This window comes from Odocoileus virginianus, chromosome 23 (genome assembly GCF_023699985.2).
Source record: "Odocoileus virginianus isolate 20LAN1187 ecotype Illinois chromosome 23, Ovbor_1.2, whole genome shotgun sequence".
Lineage (NCBI taxonomy): Eukaryota > Metazoa > Chordata > Mammalia > Artiodactyla > Cervidae > Odocoileus > Odocoileus virginianus.
The window spans coordinates 47,608,802-47,628,170 of NC_069696.1; the positions used below are offsets into that span (position 1 = coordinate 47,608,802).

The following is a 19,369-nucleotide window of genomic DNA, read 5'->3' on the forward strand; positions in this document are numbered from 1 at the left end:
TGAGAAAGCCTGGCATATGAGGCTCCGGAGCACAGTCTCTGCCTAAGACTGTCCTAAGAAGGACGGATGCTACAAAATAATCTGTCTCGAGTTCAACAATGAGCTGAGATTACAAGGTGATCAGGTGAACTAAATTCTAAAGGGCAAAAGGCAGCCAAAAGAAAAAAAAAAAGGAGGCTGGAGCAGGACAGGTTTAAAAAAAACCCACCCCAGCATGAGCCTTGCACAGAGTAATAAGCAACAGAAGGCTAAGGCTAGGGAAAGGACGAGAACATGGAGAGCAGTCTCTTCTGTGACAAGGGCACTAGTGGTTGCTAAAAGCTGAGGATAAGAGAAGAAACGTCTAGAAAATCCCTCTAGTATTCCAGGCCTCACACTAAGAACAAGGTTCTTAGTAGTTCACCACTGGAGGAATTTGAAGCCTAGAGTTCACTGAAGTTAACCACAACCTAGCAACAACAATAGCAAATCCAGACCCAGCTCAGCTACGGATGAGATAGCCTCAACTCCCTGAAGAATCATGACCTAATAGAAAAAGAAGCATGCCTAGTTCTGGGCATAAACATTACTTAGCCTAGTGTCTAATGTTCTTTTATACACATTATCTGGCATGTAAATAAAATTATGATAAACATAAAAAGCAAGAACAAAACAACCCATTGTCAAGAGAAAAAACAGACTCAGGATTTGGCATAGATGTTAAAACTAACAGACAAGGACTTCAAAATAACTGTAATTAATGTGTTAAAGGATTTAGTGGGAAAAGTATAATACATGAATGAAGAGATGGAGAACTTAAACAGAGAGACGCATGTATTTCCTAGGGGTTCTGGAACAAATTACCACAAGTTGGGTGGCTTAAAGCAAGAGAAAAGGATTCTTGCACAGTTCTGCAGGCCTGAAAGCTGAAATCAAAGTATCAGCTCTTTCTGGAGGCTCTCAGAAAGACATTTTCTCTGTTTCTTGTCTTCTGGTGACCATCAGCATTCCTTGGCTTCCTTGACTTGTGGCCACATCACTCCAATCTCTGTCTCCATCTTCACACTGTCTTCTCTTCTGTGCGTCTATGTCTTCTTCTCATAAAGACACTTATAACTGGACTTAGGACCCACTCAGGTATTCCAGAATGATCTCACCTCAACAAAGTGACATCTGCAAATAAAATTTTCCCAAGTAAGATAACATTCACAGGTTCCAGAAATTTTGATATGGATGTATCATTGGGGATGGAGGGGCAGCATTCAACCCACTAAAGATAAAAATCATATAAGAGAGTAAGGCATAATCCTGGGTAGACAGTTTTCAAGGAGGGAACTACTAGCTGTGAACGATCATTAGCAAATATTTGCAGTATCTAGGGAAATGGATGCTTGATTCTGAAGGAGGGCCAAGTCTCTGGATGGTACAACACAAGCATTTTGTATGAGATGTGACACCCTAATGGGGATACTGGCTTGTGTGTGATTTCTTAGACCGAAGAAAATGAAAAAAGGGCTATTCTAACACAAACAGAGATTGTGTTCTGGGTGTCAGAGAATGAATAGCTTGGTTTGAGTCCGGGGTAAGAGAATCCAGTGGAGCATCTTTAGAGCTTTATTGTATCCTAACATACATTAGCACCCTTCCTGGTGGCCCAGCAGTAAAGAATCTTCCCACAAAGCTAGAGACTTGGGTTAGAGCCCAGGGAGATGTGGGTTAGATCCCAGGGTCAGGAAGATCCCTTGGAGAAGGAAATGGCTACCCACTCCAGCATTCTTGCCTGGGAAATCCCTTGGACAGAGAGGACTGGCAGGGCTACAGTCATGGGCAGCGAAGAGTCAGACCCGACTGCGTACTAAACAATGAACAAGAACAAATACACATTTGCACATAAAGTAGATAGTACTAAGGGCTGAGAAGCAGCCAAAGGGCTGATCTGTACAGAATTCGCCATCTGGGCTCCTGTACCCTGGCCGCTATTGATCTGGCTCTATCAGAGGGTGAAAGGATGTGGAGCTGGGGTGCTCACCCTCCGGTCCCTCCCAGTCTCTCCTGCGGCTCTGTGTTTCTTTGCATCCTTGACTCCTGAACCGGCTTGTCCTTCGCGGCTCCAGCTCTCCCTGAGCTGCAGTAACACTATCTCCTCCTCTTGCCCTTTCAGAGCAAAAAGCAGTCATGGCTTCCTGCTATTTCCAGTCGCAGGATGCCTCACCATCCTTTGTTGCTTCTTTAACTTAGCCCTGAAATCGTCCATTCATAAGTCAGTTCAACTCTTCCAAATATGGCATGTTTCCTGCCAGAATTCCCTGACTCATCCACTTTTGCTAGCTCAGGCTCTGACCTAAGGGTTTCCCTGGTGGCTCAGACGGTAAAGACTCTGCCAGTCTAATATTTTCTCATTTCTCTTCTCTATCTTTTGGGACCTATCAGCCAATGAATTTCAAGGTCTCTCTGATGATATTTCTGCCTCACTGGGTGTTGGGTTATTTATCCTACAGAAACTAAAAGAAGTGAGGGCTTAGTGTATTCAATAATCTAACTTGCATATTCTCCCTACCCCCAGCCTGCCCATCCCCACATGGCCATGCTTTTCTCTCTGCCTGTATGAGCCTAGCACATATCTGCTATGCAACATTTGTCTTTTTCCCTCTGCCTGTAGTACTGCCTTCTCCTATTCAGCCTACAAGACCCACTATAGGGTCAGCTCTCCTACAGAGCCTGACCTGCCCCTCTAACCATCAGTGAATTTAAATGCTTTCTCCTCTTGGGCTTCCCTGGTGGTTCAGTGGTAAAGAATTCACCTGCCAATGCAGGAGATGAGGGTTCAATCTCTGGGTTGAAAAGATCCCCTGGAGAAGGAAATGGTAACTCATTCCAGTATTCTTGCCTGGAAAATCCCATGGACAGAGGAGCCTGGTGGGCCACAATTTATTGAGTCACAAAAGAGTCAGACACAATTTAGCAATTAAACAACAACCTCTTTGCTACCATAGCTCACACAGATTCCTTTATCATAACACAGTCATTATTCCATGACTGTTTATATATAGTTATCTCCCCTAGACTATAAATTCCCACAAGACTCTGTTCTTTTCCCATTTTTCTACCTAACACATGCCTGGTACATAGTAGTTGCTCACTAAGTTTATGATGAATTACAGAGAAAAATTAGATTCCTCTATAACAGTATCTTATAATCAAGGTACACTGTGAATTTAAGGCCACGATTAACAAATCCATGGGTTGTCAGGGTTATGTCAGGGTTGTCAGGAGTCTTGTCTAACCCAACTTGGAAACACATGCATTTCCAGCTTTCCAGTTTCACTGGCTCATTCAAATTCTTTAATATTAGCTGGTCTAGTTATGCCCACAGGAACCCAAGTTTAACAGAGTTGAAGTCCCTGAATCTCCTATACTCACATGGACATGGTCATACCTCCTAGCCCAGGCAGAATTAGAGCAAATCGAAGGGAGGCTTCTTTTTTTCCAGCTTCCCTAAACTGAAAATGTAAGCGAAGGCAGTGAAATTGCAAACCTTCTACCATTTGTCCTCATTCAACCTTTTTCCATAAAGTAACTTTGGAAACTTACTTAAGGTTTCAAGATAGATTTTGAAAATTAGACACCTCTACAAGGATGCTATTTAAAAGAATTTTCCAAGGTTATCCTCTGGGAGACTTACGTTTATATGCTTTCAGCTTCCACCAAAACGTAAGTCAATCTGCTATTCCCTGCTCCATATGGTCTGGCAAGTAACTCCCCCCTTTTCCACTGCAGGGAGTTAACCCCACAGCAGAAACAGTGAGTCAGAGGACAAGAACCAAATGATGCAGACGACCCCATCACAACCACTCAAGCTGGTATAAACACTCTAACATGGCATGGGGATTAGATTCAGTACAATGCTCCTTCTTCCCAGACCTGAGTCACCTTCCTCCAGAGATCAAATGCAATCACAGTCAGTTTTCAATTTGGTTCTTCAGAGTAATGGCATTTATTTTGTCTGTTGTTTACTGTGAAGTTTATGTCAAGGAAGATGTTGATATAATTGAGAAAAGAAAAGTATGCTTTCTTATCTCCAACTACTCCTTTTCAGCTTGTTAGACTCCAGCCACCCTGCAGCAGTTAGCGGTGAGTTATTTAAATTCTTGAATGTGACACTGGTCTCCCTTCACATTGAGTTGGCTTATGTCAAGAAAATTCTCCTAAACCAGAGATGACTGGAAACTAGTCTAGAGAGATGCAAAGTAAAATTTAAATTATCTATAAGGAGGAGTGAGAAGTTTTTTGTTTTTTTTTTTTTTTTTTTTTTAGGGTTTTTTTTTTTTTTTTATTAGTTGGAGGCTAATTACTTTACATCATTACAGTAGTTTTTGTTATACATTGATATGAATTAGCCATGGATTTACATGTACTCCCCATCCCAGTCCCCCCTCCCACCTCCCTCTCCACCCGATCCCTCTGGGTCTTCCCAGTGCACCAGGCCCGAGCACTTGTCTCATGCACCCAACCTAGGCTGGTGATCTGTTTCACCCTAGATAATATACATGTTTCAATGCTGTTCTCCTGAAACATCCCACCCTCGCCTTCTCCCAGAGTCCACAAGTCTGTTCCATACGTCCTCAGATTGGGAGAAAATAATAGCAAATGAAGCAACAGACAAAGGATTAATCTCAAAAATATACAAGCAACTCCTCCAGCTCAACTCCAGAAAAATAAATGACCCAATCAAAAAATGGGCCAAAGAACTCAACAGACATTTCTCCAAGGAAGACATACAGATGGCTAACAAACACATGAAAAGATGCTCAACATCACTCATTATCAGAGAAATGCAAATCAAAACCACAATGAGGTACCATTATACGCCAGTCAGGATGGCTGCTATCCAAAAGTCTACAAGCAATAAATGCTGGAGAGGGTGTGGAGAAAAGGGAACCCTCTTACACTGTTGGTGGGAATGCAAATTAGTACAGCCACTATGGAAAACAGTGTGGAGATTTCTTAAAAAGCTGGAAATAGAACTGTCGTATGACCCAGCAATCCCACTTCTGGGCATACACACCAAGGAAACCAGATCTGAAAGAGACACATGCACCCCAATGTTCATCGCAGCACTGTTTATAATAGCCAGGACATGGAAGCAACCCAGATGCCCATCAGCAGACGAATGGATGAGGAAGCTGTGGTACATATACACCATGGAATATTACTCAGCCATTAAAAAGAATTCATTTGAATCAGTTCTAATGAGATGGATGAAACTGGAGCCTATTATACAGAGCGAAGTAAGCCAGAAAGATAAAGAGACTCAGATGTATGGAGAAGTTTTTTTATAGTATAATGGGACTAAGATTAAGCTGAACTCTAGGAACTGACTGAACAAGGATGAAAAAGTACAAGAAGCCCCACCTTGCACTTTTCTTTTCATATCATATCTTATTTAATTCTTGTAGCATCCATGGCTGTTAGATACAAGGAACTCGATTTTACAAATAAGGAAACTGAGGCTCAGAGGGTAGGTAAGGAAGTAGGGCTTTATCCTACTTCAAATCAATGAACTCTTTAGCTAATAGAGTATGGATGTGAGAGTTGGACTATGAAGAAAGCTGAGCACTGAAGAATTGATGCTTTTGCACTGTGGTGTTGGAGAAGGCTCTTGAGAGTACCTTGGCCTGCAAGGAGATCCAACCAGTCCATCCTGAAGGAGATCAGTCCTGAGTGTTCCTTGGAAGGACTGATGCTGAAGCTGAAACTCCAATACTTTGGCCACCTGATGCGAAGAACAGACTCATTTGAAAAGACCCTGATACTGGGAAAGATTGAAGGCAGGAGGAGAAGAGGATGGATGAGGAGAGAGGAGAGATGGTTTGTTGGCATCACTGATTCAATGGACATGAGTTTGAGTAAACTCTGGGAGTTGGTGATGAACAGGGAAGCCTGGCGTGCTGCAGTCCATGGGGTCGTGAAGAGTGGGACACGACTGAGTGGCTAAACTGAACTGACCTTATCTAACAGAATTAGCAGTGGGAGTGGGAAGGTTTTTGCTCCAAACAAATTCATATACTCATGTCATTGCCCTCGGCCCTACCCAAACATGAGCTGTACTTTTTCTTCTCACTGCCTTTGCTTCTTTACTCCCTGGAAATTCCCTCCCACTTCCCTCTCTGCTAATCCAGACTTCAGATTTCAACTCCCATTCCATTTCTCCCAAGAAGACTTCTCAGATCATGCTGTCCACAGGGACCACACCCTTGTTGAACTCCTATAACTTCGTTTCTCTGCACTTTGCTCATACGGCACTGGTCGTATTTTGCCAGGTACTGGTAGCTACTCTCCCAAGTGTATGTTTTTCTTTCCAACTAGTTTATCAGCAGCATAAGATCAGGGACATGATCTTAATATTCCTCAGCATTCTTAAAAATGCTTCTGAGTACTCGGTTGAATATCAATACATAAAAATGCATTTAGGAATCAAAGAATGAATAAATAGTTTATAGAAGAAATACTTGAAAACATATCTTGTGTCTCCTATCTCTACTCATTTATTGTCTACCCTTTCCATATTTACACTGCAACACAATCATAATTCTCATTTGCCATAAGAAAAGTAAATCTATTTACCAAAGTAGGAAAATATTTAAATACTTCTCTGAGTTTTTTTCAATAGCGACAGTTGAGACCAACAAAAAGCGCAAACTGCCATGACCCAAGTTAACAGGGTTAGCCTGCAATGTACACAGGCTTCCTTTATTTTCTTTTTTTAAGGCTTCCTTTTTCCTCACAAGAAAATTTACCTTTCTAGAAAGGAGTTGGGGGGCACACGGCATTTACCAGGGGCCCCGTGAGTTCAATGGATAGCCTTGTATTCAGACCACAAGCCCCTAGAAAGAGTGATTGGGTCAGGGAAGGTAGTCAGAAATACTCAAAGTCTTAATTGGGCCAAAATGAGGAAAACAATCAACTCAGAGAAAATCCAGGCCAAACAAACAGCTTCCCTGAATGATCCATCCCTTCAAGGGAATTGCCCATTCTTGGGAATTGTGAATCCTTTCTGCCTTTCTTTCCTTTGTCATGATACATGATTAAGTTCTCTAGTTAATGAGAAAAACATTTGACTTAGTTATGTTCAATAAATTCCCATGAAAAAGATGGAAATTGGAAACATTTTCAAGCTGAGAAGCATTTAAAAAGAGTTCAAAAGCATCCATCAAGCCACTCTTCACCAAACGGAGGCATTTAACGCCATCCTGGCAACCTGAGCCATATGCCCTTCCCAGTCTACCCAGCAAGAAGCATCTAAGAAACCACAGCAAGCTCATCCCAAGCTCCTCCTGCAACATTCCTTATTCTCAGATTGGATCCAACACAGGCCAGGATGGGGCCTGAGAACCAGCAGATGTCACAGACACGGAACTCAGGATGCAACCTACATGTTTATTCTGGTCATTAAATTATTTTTACTATTGAAGCATCTTTAAGAAAACTTAGGATTAAAAAAACAGGCAGGAAAAGAAAATCACCCATAATTATACCTTCTTAAGCTAGCAAATATTAACAGAATTCTTGACTTTCTGCCTTAAAACCTTTTCCATCTCCCCAAATTCTCATCTCATTAAACGGCATTGTCACACTCTGAGTAGGTTAGGTGGGCCACAAACCTAGCAGTCAACCTTTATTTCTCTCTATACTCAATTACCATGTTTCTAATAGCTCTCATATATAGATTTATAGAATTTCAGCTTAATTACAAATTTAATGGGGTTAATATTTTGTAAATATTAAACCAATGTTCTCTTTTTTGCTTTTTCCCAGTACTATTGTTCCAACAGTCATTTAACTATTATAACCCAAAAGAAATACCCCCTACAGCAAGGAGAATATTGTGACGTAAAGAAAGTGCCAACAAGGGAGGTTTACTTTACCCCCAGACCCTAATGGTTTGTGAAGAAAGGGTAAGGCAGGAGAAGCATGTAGTATAAGGAAAAATAAAACTCTAGATTATGAGTCCTCAAGATTTGGGAGTACTTTGTTACAGCAGCATTACCCATTCTATCCTGACTGATATACTGAGTTGTATCAAACCCAGGAAGTCCTAACAAGCAGGCTGATATCCAGAGTCACCCAGAATCACTCACAGCTGCCTTTATTTACTACCTACAGAAGGGGCACAATGCTCAAATCATTCCTAAGAATACAGAATAAGTATAATTCCATGTTTGGAATGAATCAACAGCATATTTCCAAAGCTTATATGAACCTTAGGTAACAATTAATGTCCAAGTCTCACCTCTGCCCAGGTATACACTCATCCCCTTGGACTTGGATCTCTATGTTTTCTGCCCCCTCCCGACCAAGACGAATCATTAGCAGGAAATGTACCCATGTAAATCAGGTTTGAGCAAGCTCCAGGAGTTGGTGATTTACAGGGAAGCCTGGCATGATGCAGTCCATGGGGTCGCAAAGAGTTGGACACGACTGAACGACTGAACTGACTGAAATCAGGTCTAGGAAGAAACAACTACCTCTTTTCATCTGTGTTCATTCACTCTTTCCTTTTTTTTGCTCTCATTAAAAATCTAAATTTAATAATTCTTGCTTTTATCTGCATCTCCTAGAAAGGAAATCTGGATTTAATCATTGCTTTCTACATATGACCAGAAAATATACTTGTTGTGGACCCCAGAACATCACTTCAATATTCCTTATCCTACAAATGTCATTTCAAAAGCAGGACATAGTGTGTAAAGAATGTAAGCTTCCAAAGTTAATAGTTACAGTTTGACTGAGATAGATTTACCCCTTGCTCAGCATATATAAACTGAGAATAACAGACTTTCAGCTCATCCTCATTAACTTTTAACAGACAATCTGCCTCCTACTAGTGATGACTGGATGAGCCATGTAAAGGTTCAACAATGGGACAGGATGTACAGCAATCCCTTGAGGACAAAGTGCCTTGGCAGACAAGGTACCTAATTTCAAGAGTAAGAAAAGAGGCTGGATTATCCTCTCAAGGTTCGTTTTGGGCTCTGTGGCCCTGTGATTATGTAATAAAGCTATGCTAAAGCCATTTAAGTCAGGTTAAGAGCTTTTTTAGTTAAAAATTCTACACTCATTGGAATTGCTTGTGTTTGGAGCCCAACAGATTCTTCAGTTCCTTTGTAAATTGGGAGATAATTAAAAATATGTACTCATAAAAACAGAAGAAAAGGGAGTTTTTCATTCAAAGCAAAAGCACAATTGTAAGTAATTCAAAGTAAACTGACCAACTGATCTTTAGAGGAAAGTACTTATTTTAAAAAACAAATACTTACCTGGGATTATTACATGCCACACTTTTAAGTCTTACAACAACTTTGAGAGAGAGACACCAAACCCATTTTACAGATTGCAGAAAGTAGGCACAGAGAGGTTGGGTAATTTGCTCAAGGTTACATGGATGGTAATTAGCAAAGCCAGCATTCAACCCAGGGAATCTGAATCCAGAGTCTGTGCCCTTAGCCACTAAGCTGTGATGCTACTCAAGTAGGAGATACTGAACATAAACTTCAGGTTGACTGAAAATCTCTGGAAGCCTTCTAAGAATCTTAGGGCCCAGAGGGGCTTTTAAAATCACCTCCCTATATCTCACCAGCAGACATTCAATTTATTCTATAATACTGCCACCAATGGAAACCCACTACTTCTCAAGGCAACCCATTGAACAGATGCAATGATTAGAAAATTTTTGGTTCTATTAAGACAAAATCTATTTCCTTGCAGCATCCACCTATTGATTTTTGATTCTATGCTTTACCATATGTAGTAGTAATCTAAGCCCTCCTTCTCATGACTGTCTTGCAAATATAGGAAAATTTATGTACTAGTGGGTCATTTTCTTCTCTTCAATTTTGCTCTTTTCAATTCCTTATTCAGTTGTTCCCATGTGTGGCAGAGTTTCAAAAATTATCACTGGCCTTGTCACTGTCACATGAACACACACTAGCTTATCTGCACACTCTCAAAGTGGGATACATAGAATTGAACAAAGTACTAAAGTATGGTGTAATCAGGACTAGATAGAGAAATACCCTCAATTTCCTCAATTCCAGACTTCTTATAATACCATATACAAGAGTAATTAACTTTTTTGAGTAAGCCATATCATATCATCAATTCATATTGAACTTACCATTATTTTTGATAGTAAAATATGGCTTGATTCCAAAAAAGTGTAGAAAACATATGTACAATTTTAAAAACTGGAATAAAAACGAACATCTGTGATTCCACCACTCAACTTTGGAACTATGGTGGTTTAGAAGCCTCCATACACTCTCTCTAATTGCAGCCCTCTTTCCTTGACCCCAAAGTAACCTCTAGTCTGTACATTGTGTTCATCATTTCCACAGTTTTTTCATCATCCTTTCAGTAACCATGTACAATATATCATTTAATTTTTAAAAATGTATTATACAAATGAAGCCATAATGTGCATATTATTACTTCACTCAACATGATATCATTGAGATTCATCCATTTAAGTCCATTTTACACCTATCGTTGAGTCTTCCCAAATTTTTCCCATAAGTTTTTTGTTTTTGTTATTGCCTCAAACTTTTATTGGAGTATAGTTGATCCTACAGAGTTTTTTCAGGTTAAAAAAGTAGAATTTCATGTTCATCTCTATTACACAGAACCTACCCAATTTCTTCCATCCCAGAAAACATCTCTTATCAAATAAGTGTGTGCTATGCATGCAAAGTCATTTCAGTTGTGTCTAATTCTTTGTGACCCTGTGAACCATAGCTGGCCAGGTTCCTCCTCCATGGGCTTTCCCAGATCAGAATACTGGAATGCGTTGCCATACCCTCCACCAGGGAATCTTCCCGACCCAGTAATCAAACCTGTGTCTCTTATGTCTCCTGTTGGCAGGCAGGTTCTTTACCACTATTGCCACTTGGGAAACCCAAATAAGAGTAACCTTAAATTAATACAGATATATTGTTCATACTAAAAACCCTGGATTGGTCCCTTAGGATCCCTTTAAACACAGAAGCCCAAAATTTTCAAGAATTGCTTGTAAACAACTATGCTTCCATGGTTTAAACCACATACTCAAAAGAATGATCTTTTATTAAAAACAAATAATAATCACATGCTTAATAAATTTAAAGTTTATTTTGATTAAGTTTGAAGGCAAACAATAGCAACATACTTGTCACAGGTGTAAAGCATGTATAATAAGTAATGACCAGTGGACAAAAAAGCAAAAGGAATCACTCCCTGAAACACTTCAAGTAGAAGAAACCTATCACTTTAAATTAAATGCCCCACCTAAACAGGAGAATAAACACTGATAAGGATATTTACCTCACTATTGCATCTGTTAAAAAGCAAGGCTAGTATATGGCACAGGAGAAGGCAGTGGCACCCCACTCCAGTCCTCTTGCCTGGAGAATCCCATGGAGGGTGCAGCATGGTAGGCTGCAGTCCATGGGGTCGCAAAGAGTCAGACACGACTGAGCGACTTCACTTTCACTTTTCACTTTCATGCATTGGAGAAGGAAATGGCAACCCACTCCAGTGTTCTTGCCTGGAGAATCCCAGGGACGGAGGACCCTGGTGGGCTGCCGGCTATGGGGTCGAACAGAGTCAGACACGGCTGATGCAACTTAGCAGCAGCAGCAGCAGCATATAGCACAGGATGTTTCAAACACCACTGTTCTGTCCAATTATGAATAACCTCTCTGCCATCTCTATCCATTCCCTCAACACTTAACAATATATGATATGTTCAATTTTGTGAAGCCACCAAGCCATCTGGAGGGATTTTCATCTTGCCATCAACTTTTTTTTTTTAGACAAAAATACATTTTTTAAATTTTTTATTTTTTCCATTTATTTTTATTGGTTGGAGGCTAATTACTTTACAATATTGTAGTGGTTTTTGCCATACATTGACAAGAATCAGCCATGGATTTACATGTGCTCCCCATCCCGATCCCCCCTCCCGCCGCCCTCCCCATCCTATCCCTCTGGGTCTTCCCAGGGCACCAGCTCTGAGCACTTGTCTCAGGCATCCAACCTGGGATGGTGATCTGTTTCACCCTTGATAGTATACTTGTTTCAATGCTGTTCTCTCTGAACATCCCACCCTCACCTTCTCCCACAGAATCCCAAAGTCTGTTCTGTACGTCTGTGTCTCTTTTCTGTTTTGCATATAGGGTTATCGTTAACATCTTTCTAATTTCCACATATATGCCATCATAAATATGCCATCATTTTTGATAGAATCTCAGTTTAGATACATAGAAAGAAGATATCAATACATTAATGTAGATAAGCAACTGTAGAAACAAACCAACCCCAAATCTCACTCAGTTCAGTTCAGTTCAGTCGCTCAGTCGTGTCTGACTCTCCACAACCCCATGAATTGCAGCATGCCAGGCCTCCCTGTCTATCACCAACTCCCAGAGATTACTCAAATTCATGTCCATTGAGTTGGTGATGCCATACAGCCATCTCATCCTCTGTCGTCCCCTTCGCCTCCTGTCCCCAATCCTTCCCAGCATCAGGGTCTTTTCCAATGAGTCAGCTCTTTGCATCAGGTGGCCAAAGTATTGGAGTTTCAGCTTCAGCATCAGTCCTTCCAAGGAACACCCAGGACTGATCTCCTTCAGGATGGACGGGTAGGATCTCTTTACAGTCCAAGGCACTCTCAAGAGTCTTCTCCAACACCACAGTTCAAAAGCATCAAGACTTCGGCACTCAGCTTTCTTCACAGTCCAACTCACATCCATACATGACCACTGGAAAAACCATAGCCTTGACCAGATGGACCTTTGTTGGCAAAGTAATGTCTCTGCTTTTTAATATGCTATCTAGGTTGGTCATAACTTTTCTTCCAAGGGGTAAGCATCTTTTAATTTCATGGCTGCAATCACCATCTGCAGTGATTTAGGAGCCCAAAAAATAAAGTCTGACACTGTTTCCACTGTGTCCCCATCTATTTCCCATGAAGTGATGGGACCAGATGCCATGATCTTGGTTTTCTGAATGTTGAGCTTTCAGCCAACTTTTTCACTCTCCTCTTTCACTTTCATCAAGAGGCTCTTTAGTTCTTCTTCACTTTCTGCCATAAGGGTGGTGTCATCTGCATATCTGAAGTAACTGATATTCCTTCCAGCAATCTTGATTCCAGCTTGTGCTTCTTCCAGCCCAGAATTTCTCATGATGTACTCTGCAAATAAGTTAAGCACGGTGACAATATACAGCCTTGACGTACCCCTTTTCCTATTTTGAACCAGTCTCTTGTTCCATGTCCAGTTTTGACTGTTGCTTCCTGACCTGCATATAGGTTTCTCAAGAGGCAGGTCAGGTGGTCTGGTATTCCCATCTCTTTCAGAATTTTCCAGGTTACTGTGATCCACACAGTCAAAGGCTTTGGCATAGTCAATAAAGCAGAAATACATATTTTTCTGGAAATCTCTTGCTGTTTCGATGTTCCAGTGGATGTTGGCAATTCGATCTCTGGTTCCTCTGCCTTTTCTAAAACCATCTTGAACATCTGGAAGTTCACAGTTCACATATTGCTGAAGCCTGGCTTGGAGACTGCACAAAAAAGATCTTCATGACCCAGATAATCATGATGGTGTGATCACTCACCTAGAGCCAGACATCCTGGAATGTGAAGTCAAGTGGGCATTAGAAAGCATCACTATAAACAAAGCTAGTGGAAGTGATGGAATTCCAGTTGAGCTGTTTCACATTCTGAAAGGTGATGCTGTGAAAGTGCTGCACTCAATATGGAAGCAAATTTTGAAAACTCAGCAGTGGCCACAGGACTGGAAAAGTTCAGTTTTCATTCCAATTCCAAAGAAAGGCAATGCCAAAGAATGCTCAAACTACCACACAATGGCACTCATCTCAGAACGCTAGTAAACTAATGCTCAAATCTCATTAGCTTGTATCAAAAAAAAAGTTCACTATGGCTCACACTACTTGTCAAGGAGCTCTAATCTCTTGGGTCATGAGGGTGCCTATTCCAGGGATCCAGTTTAATGGAGATTTTACTGGCCTTCTAGGTCAACAGGGCAACAAAAAAGAAAGCCTTGGGTTCTTTTAAGCTTCATCTAAAACACAAGCCCTTGCCCTTCCTACCCGTAGTCCATTTCCATAATTGGTTATGTGACTCAATCCAACTGTTAGACTCTTGGGAAATTTGGGGGAATATTACAACTGCTGCCATACAAGAGTATCCAAATCTAAATCTAATAGTGTGGTAGAAAGCTAGCAATCTCCTTTTCATCTCCTTCTCCTACCACAAAACACCAATTAAAACCCAGTAAGTAACTGCAAGGGATTCCTAGCTGGTGCTAGTGGTAAAGAACCTGCCTGCCAATGCAGGAGACATAAGAGATGCAGGTTCAATCCCTGGGCCAGGAAGTCTGGAGCAGGGCATGGCAACCCACTCTAGTATTCTTGCCTGGAGAATCCCATGGACAGAGGAGGCTGGTGGGCTGCAGTCCTGTAGATCACAAAGAGTCAGGCACAACTAAAGCAACTTAGCATGCACTGCAAAGTTTCCATAGTCCTGGAAACAAGGAGTGTTAATCTATGATCTAAATTCTTTTTTAAAAATCTCTACCAGACAAGTGGCAGATCACAACAACAGACAATTTGCAGAAAGAATCTGCCTGCCAATGCAGGAGATGCAGTTTCAATCCCTGAGTAGGGAAGATTTCCTGGAGAAGGAAATGGCAACTCACTCCAGTATTCTTACTTGGGAAATCCCCTGGACAGAGGAGCCTGGTGGGCTTCAGTCCATGGGGTCACAAAAGAGTAGGACATGACTTAGCAAATAAACAACAGCAACATGGATAAAAATATTAGAACAAATCCATCTATCTAGTCCAGGATTTTACCTTTAGAGTTTGACTTGGCTGGCATTGATTAATCAGAGTTGATGTCTAAGGTAGCCTGGGATGTTTTGCTCCCTCCTGTAGCCACCTGGATATTCTAGGATAATCTCCCCATTTCAAGATCCTTAATTTCATTGCATCTTCAAAATGCCTTTTGCCATATGAGTCAGTCTTCACAGGTTCCAGCAATTAGAACATGGACATCTTTGGGGAAGCCATTACCCAGTTTACCACAATTGGTAAGTTGGAAACAAGAAGACATTAGAAATGTTGGATCTAGAAGTTGAAAAGGAAAAGCGGTTTTCTCTACTATACACACAACTCTCAACACCTCTATTGCTTTTTTGGTTTTCTCCCAGAACAGTTTGTTTCGGTCCTCTGCGGGACACTAACTGGGTATTCTGCGACTCAATTCTGACATTGTCTACCTGAAGCCAACTTCAGATCCCATAAGTTACAAGACTGCTCCCCACTTTACATACCAGTCTTGAGTAGTAGGTACCCAGGTTACCCATAATTCTGGCTGACTTGACTACGAATGAGGAGTACCCATGATCCCCTCCTTCTGCAACTTACTATGACAGCTCACATAACTAAGGTAAATATTTATATTTACCAGTCTATTATAAAGGATATGATAAAGGATACAGATGAATAACCAGATGAAGAGGTACATAGGGCAAGGCTCATGAGAAGGGATGTGGGGTTTCTGAGCCTTCTCTAGGCACACCATTCACCCAGAACCTCTATGTATTCTTATTCACCAACTCAGAAGTTCTCCAAACCCACTACTTTAGAGATTTTCACAGAGGCCATAGACATGATCAATTACTAATTCAGTCTCTAGCCTCATTCCCCTCCCCAGAGGATGAGGGGTGAAACTAAAAGTTCCATGCTGCTAATCATGGCTCGGTGTCTCTGATGATCAGCCCCATTCCAGAAGCCTCTAAGAGTTACCTTGTTAGAATAAAAGATGACCCTATTGTCCAGGAAATCCCATGGGATTTAGGAGCTCTGTGTTAGGAATTGAGTCAAAGACCAAATATTGGAACAAAAGACGCTCCTAGCACCTCTATCACTTAAAAAATTACAAAGATTTTAGGAGCTCTATGCAAGGGACCAAGGGTGAATGCTAGATACATATTTCTTTAAAATTTATTTATTTTTAACTGGAGGGTAATTGCTTTACAACATCGTGTTGGTTCTTGTTACATCAGAATATCACAGAAGTAGAACCTCTGAATATACCATTAATCATTGGAGAAACTGAAATTAACGAACTATATTCTTCAAACTCTTTGAGTTTACTAGAAAGTTAAGTAATGTGACCATGTTTTAGAGAATTCTTTTTGTGCTTACATGCATACTAAGTTGCTTCAGTCATGTCCGACTCTGTGTGATCCTGTGGACTGTAGCCCACTAGGCTCCTCTGTCCATGGGATTCTCCAGGCAAGAATACTGGAGTGGGTTGCCATGCCCGCCTCTGTGAGATCTTCCTGACCCAGGGATCGAACCTGTATGTCCTGCATCTCCGGCATTGCAGGCAGACTCTTTACTGCTGAGCTACCAGGGTGGTTTTTGTATGTATTGCCAGATGCCCTTCTAAAATTTTTACCAAAGACTATCAAATGTCACTAATTTCCTATGCATATTTTCTACTGCACATCTCCCCTCTACTAAGATGCCTCACAAACACCTTGAACTCAACACAGCCAAGGCTAAACTCATCATCTTTCCCCTCAACAAATTACTTCATACATGGTGTATGTATCATCTTTATCAGTGGTGTACTATCTTTATCAGTTTTTGAATATATATTTTTACAAAACCTAACCCTTCTGTCTTAAGCCAAAAGACAACACACTACTATCACAAATCAAAGAGTCCAAAATAAAGGATCGCTTCAGAAATGACTGGTTTCAGTACTTTAAGGACACCATTAGGATTTTGCTTCTGTCTCTAAGCTTTGCCTTCATTGTACTGGCTCTGTTCTCAGACAGACATTATTATCACTGAGTTCAAGATAACTACACTAGCTCTGCCAATTTTCATGTCCATGACTTGTTGAAGAGGTCCAACAAAAGCTCAGAGATTCATGCTGACTGTACTAGTTGAGATGCTCTAACCTATCTTGATACGTGTCTAGAAAGAATGAAATACACTGATTGACTCTGCCTGGATCATATGCTTCACTCCTGGAAACAGAAGTAGAGTCTAATCCATTTAGGAACAAATGGATTGAGACGGAGGAGGAAGCTACATCTGGCTGAAAATTGGGACGAAATTACCAAGAATATATGCTGAGTGCCAAGAACCACCATTGTGCACCCACCACACTGTTTCCTGTCTTAGCTAACATACCATTCACACACTCAAGCAAGAAACCTGGGAATCCACCTTTCGGTCTTTCTCCTGTCCACACCACATCCAGCACCACACTATTACTACATCCTTTTGATTCTTTCCCTGTAAAAGCCTCTCCAATCTCTCAAATTCTCTTTATTTTCACTGTTACACTCTAGCTCCAAGCCTCCAACATCTCTCTCCTGGATGCTACACTGGCATTTTAACTGACCTCCCTGTATCCACTTTTAACTCACTTTAATACATGATCTTTGGAATTAGAGGAATCTTTAAAAAACTGAAATCTGAACATGACACATTCCCCTTCTGGGTCTTCCAGTGACTCCTCATTCTCCTCCAAATAAAGTGGCCTTGTGTACCGCCCCCATGCCCCTGGCCTGAACAGTATGGTACATTTGACCAAGCCTCCTGAAGTCCTTAAACATGCCATGCTCTCTCCTCTTTGGAAACTTCTCGTCATTGGTCCTCTGGCTACTCTGTCTGCTTGAAACTCTATTCCTCCACCCTGTCCATGAGCACATGGCAAAAGCATACACATCCTTCAGATCCTGGCTTAGAGACCCTTAATCCAGAAAAACTTTCCTGATCTCCTTAGCCTGGATAAAGTGTCCCCCATTAGGTAACGGTGGCACCCTACACTACCCCATCAGAGTAGTTTTTATTGTATTATAACACCCTATGTATTTGAATCTTGCACTAACCTGTAAATTCTATAAGAGTAACTATGACTATCTTACTCATTGTGGCACTCCCAGAATTTCTAGCACCGCATCACTGTAATAGGTGCTTGATACATACTTGTTAAAAATAACAGCTAACATTTACTAAGAATTTGCTATGTGCCAGCCACTATTTTAAGTGATTTACATGTGCTAATTCTCTCAATCCACAAACATTTAATGCAACTCCCAGTTTATAGATGAGAAAACGAAGCACAACAGGTTTGAATGAATTGCAAAGGTTATAGAGCTAAAGGTTAACAGAACAAGATTTGAACCTAGGCAGTCTGGCTACAGAATTCAAGTTTTTTAACCACTACACTATATTCTTATGTATATGCAAGCATGCAAAAATGCTGTCCCAGATATTTTGAGGAACACAAAAATGACAAGGGGAGTGGAATAAGAAAGTACAGAGATATATAAAACACCCAACAGAGTATTATGTAATACGAGGCTTTTTCGCTTTTAAAACACACAAACAGTAACAAAATCTTTCTGTTTGGTAAGATGGGATTTGTCCACAGAGAAGTATTTCAGTATAAAAATTCCTGAATTCAAATGTGTTTGTGACTCAGTTACCCAGTGGCAGTTGATATTTATGTTAAAAATGAAAAACAAAACCAAGAAGTTATTCTGGGCACTAAACCATGTTTGAAACTGCTGCATTTATGTTTTTGAAATACTTTTCTATAACTACTAACCTTTCCAAAAGGACTAGCTCTCTGACATTTCTTAAGAATTTCCATGCAAGGCCTATGTTTTTCTGCTTTAAAAAAAACAAAGAGATATTATGACTGTCCGGTACTTCAGTCTATAAATAATTAAAGGAGATTTCATTCAACATGCCCCCAAATTAAGTTATATCTTAGGAGAAATATTTTATAAGTGTGTCTAATAACAAAAACTTATTATTTAAACCTCAAATGAGTTACTTCTCTATTAAAAAAAAACACAACAATTTTAACTTATTTCATTATAACACTGTACAAGGTAGTTGGATCAAACATATAGAGAGTAAAAACACACTTAGCATATTCAACTGAAAGAAATGTTGCTGGTGGTATAATCTGTGGATCTCTCAACCAAATCTAATGAGCTGCAATTAAAACAACAGACTTTTCAGCGACCAAGAACATCTTCCAAAAGGAACAATGGCCACTTGCTGATGGTAATCCAAAATGCTCTTGGTTCTTTGAGCTTTTCTAAGAAGTGTAAAATAATACAACTATCTACTTACATTGGTGGAAAATAATAAGCTCACAGCCTATAGCATATCCATGATAAATGTAATATGAGCAAGATTGATTTCCTCTCTGAAAACTTGAGAGGTGAATGGATTTAATGAGACTTAACTAATATTCTTAAAGTAACAAATGTTAGGATAGTCTGCTGAGAAAT

At 40.5% G+C, this 19,369-nt stretch overlaps 1 long non-coding RNA gene across 1 annotated transcript in view; it reads right to left on the minus strand.

Annotated features, from left to right (window-relative positions):
• Positions 1-766: 766 nt before the first annotated feature.
• The window catches only part of LOC110129493 (uncharacterized), a 34,003-nt gene continuing 15,400 nt past the window's right edge, over positions 767-19,369 (minus strand). The window contains exon 3 of the long non-coding RNA XR_011483050.1: positions 767-1,152. This is a non-coding gene — a long non-coding RNA (uncharacterized lncRNA). The remainder of the gene's footprint in view (positions 1,153-19,369) is intronic.